The following is a 3295-nucleotide window of genomic DNA, read 5'->3' as shown; positions in this document are numbered from 1 at the left end:
TACAGGAATAAAATCCTGGCCTAAGCGGCTAAACCAAGCTGTCCCTAACCATGTGCTTGTGGCGTGTAGGTGTCAAGTGAAAACTTGAGACTGAGCGGTTAAAGTCAAGGTCCAAAAAAAAAAGTGTGCTTAAGAACCCTGGACACCTCTAATTGGAGACTTTAGCAAAGCTGAGTCACAATCTGAAAAGGTTCACCCAATTATGTGTCTGTGGCATTTATGTATCCGGTGGTAATACTGGAAAACAAAGTGCTTAGGGCCACGGCCAAGACTCATAAAATAGCTGTGTTCAAGAATCATCATACTGAACTAGGAGAATCAATAACACTATCTGAACTCTGAGTTCCTATAGATGCCAATCATTCTGAACTTCAATGGATAAAGTGAGATGCCAAAACTATTCAAGAGGCAAAAATGTATAAGTCCCGCTCATCTGATTGGAGCTATGTTTCATTGATAGTTTGGAATTTATAGTATATTCTCTTCTTTTTATCCTAATTGATTTTCAGTTGCTTGGGAACAAGCAACAATTTAAGTTTGGTGTTGTGATGAGCGGATAATTTATACGCTTTTTGGCATTGTTTTTAGTATGTTTTTAGTATAATCTAGTTACTTTTAGGGATGTTTTCATTAGTTTTTATGTTAAATTCACATTTCTGGACTTTACTATGAGTTTGTGTGTTTTTCTATGATTTCAGGTATTTTCTGGCTGAAATTGAGGGACTTGAGCAAAAATCAGATTCAGAGGTTGAAGAAGGACTGCTGATGCTGTTGGATTCTGACCTCCCTGCACTCAAAGTGGATTTTCTGGAGCTACAAAACTCAAAATGGCTCGATTCCAATTGCGTTGGAAATTAGACATCCAGGGCTTTCCAGAAATATATAATAGTCCATACTTTGCCCAAGTTTAGACGATGCAAACTGGCGTTCAACGCCAGCTCTCTGCCTGATTCTGGCGTCCAGCGCCAGAAACAAGTTGCAAAGTGGAGTTCAACGCCCAAAATGGCACAAAAGCTGGCGTTCAACTCCAAGAATGACCTCTCCACGTGTAGACTTCAAGCTCAGCCCAAGCACACACCAAGTGGGCCCCGGAAGTGGATTTATGCATCAATTACTTACTTCTGTAAACCCTTGTAGCTAGTTTATTATAAATAGGACCTTTTACTATTATATTAGACATCTTTGGATCATCCTGGATTGTATTTTGATCTATTGATCACGTTTGAGGGCTGGCCTCTCGGCCATGCCTGAACCTTCATTACTTATGTATTTTCAACGGTAGAGTTTCTGCACTCCATAGATTAAGATGTGGAGCTCTGCTGTTCCTCAAAGATTAATGCAAAGTATTACTATTTTTCTATTCAATTCATCTTATTTCACTTCTAAGATATTCATTGGCACTTCAACCTGAATGTGATGAATGTGACAATCATCATCATTCCCTATGAACGCGTGCCTGACAACCACTTCCGTTCTACATTAGATTGAATGAGTATCTCTTAGATCTCTTAATCAGAATCTTCGTGGTATAAGCTAGATTGATGGCAGCATTCATGAGAGTCCGGAAAGTCTAAACCTTGTCTGTGGTATTCCGAGTAGGATTCAATGATTGAATGACTGTGACGAGCTTCAAACTCGCGAGTGCTGGGCGTAGTGACAGACGCAAAAGGAGGGTGAATCCTATTCCAGCATGATCGGGAACCTCAGATGATTAGCCGTGCCGTGACAGGGTATCTTGGACCATTTTCACAAGAGGAGGGGATGTAACCATTGACAACGGTGATGCCCTTGCATAAAGCCAGCCATGGAAAGGAGTAAGACTGATTGGATGAAGACAGCGAGAAAGCAGAGATTCAGAGGAACGAAAGCATCTCTACACGCTTATCTGAAATTCTCACCAATGAATTACATAAGTGTTTCTATCCTTATTTTCTGTTTAATTAGTATTATTTTCGAGAACTCCATAAACAATTATTATCTGCCTGACTGAGATTTACAAGGTGACCATAGCTTGCTTCATACCAACAATCTCCGTGGGATCGACCCTTACTCATGTAAGGTTTATTACTTGCACGACCCAGTGCACTTGCTGGTTAGTTGTATCGAAGTTGTGACAAATTATGAATTGAGATTAGAGCACCAAGTTTTTGGAGCCATTACCAGAGATCACAATTTCGTGCACCAAGGACCTTGTTTCATTCATGAAACTTAAAGTGGCCTTAGATAGATCAGAGACTATATTTGCTAAGCTAGATGGATTCTGCTCAGAATTTTCTGTCTGATGCTGAGTGGATGATGAGAAAGGCTTGCTATTGCTAAACCTGTTTCTTCCACCATTATTAAAGCTTTGTTGAGGCTTTTGTTGATCCTTCCATGAGAAATTTGGATGATTTCTCTATGAGGGATTATAGGTATTCCCATAGGGTTCTCCCATGTAATTCACCTCTGCTATTGCAGGGTTCTCAGGATCATAAGCTTCTTCTTCAGAAGATGCCTCTTGAGTACTGTTGGATGCAGCTTGCAATCCATTCAGACTCTGAGAAATCATATTGACTTGCTGAGTCAATATTTTATTCTGAGCCAATATGGCATTCAGAGTATCAATTTCAAGAACTCCCTTCCTCTGAGGCGTCCCATTACTCACAGGATTCCTTTCAGAAGTGTACATGAACTGGTTATTTGCAATCATGTCAATGAGTTCTTGAGCTTCTGCAGGCATTTTCTTTAGGTGAATGGATTCACCTGCAGAATGATCCAATGACATCTTTGATGATTCAGATAGACCATCATAGAATATATCCAGGATGGTCCATTCTGAAAGCATGTCAGAAGGACACTTTTTGGTCAGTTGCTTATATCTCTCCCAAGCTTCATAGAGGGATTCACCTTCTTTCTGTTTGAAGGTTTGAACATCCACTCTAAGCTTGCTAAGCTTTTGAGGAGGAAAGAACTTGGCTAAGAAAGTCGTGACCAGCTTATCCCAAGAGTTCAGGCTATCTTTAGGTTGAGAGTCCAACCATATTCTAGTTCTGTCTCTTACAGCAAACGGGAAAAGCATAAGCCTGTAGACCTCAGAGTCAACCCCATTGGTCTTAACAGTATCACAGATCTACAAGAATTCAGTTAAGAACTGAAAAGGATCTTCTGATGGAAGTCCATAAAACTTGCAGTTCTATTGCATCAGAGAAACTAATTGAGACTTTAGCTCAAAATTGTTTGCTCCAATACCAGGGATTGAGATGCTTCTTCCATGTAAATTGAAATTTGGTGCAGTAAAGTCACCAAGCATCTTCGT

At 40.2% G+C, this 3295-nt stretch overlaps 1 non-coding gene across 1 annotated transcript; it reads left to right on the top strand.

Annotated features, from left to right (window-relative positions):
* Window positions 1-2818: 2818 nt before the first annotated feature.
* LOC112738707 (small nucleolar RNA R71) lies at window positions 2819-2926 on the top strand. Its single transcript, XR_003169651.1, has one exon. It is a non-coding gene; the product is annotated as a small nucleolar RNA R71 (small nucleolar RNA).
* Window positions 2927-3295: the final 369 nt, after the last annotated feature.

This window comes from Arachis hypogaea, chromosome 13 (genome assembly GCF_003086295.3).
Source record: "Arachis hypogaea cultivar Tifrunner chromosome 13, arahy.Tifrunner.gnm2.J5K5, whole genome shotgun sequence".
NCBI classification, from domain to species: Eukaryota; Viridiplantae; Streptophyta; class Magnoliopsida; order Fabales; family Fabaceae; genus Arachis; species Arachis hypogaea.
The sequence above is the reverse complement of the archived record's forward strand: the minus strand, read 5'-3'. Positions and strand labels throughout refer to the sequence as shown.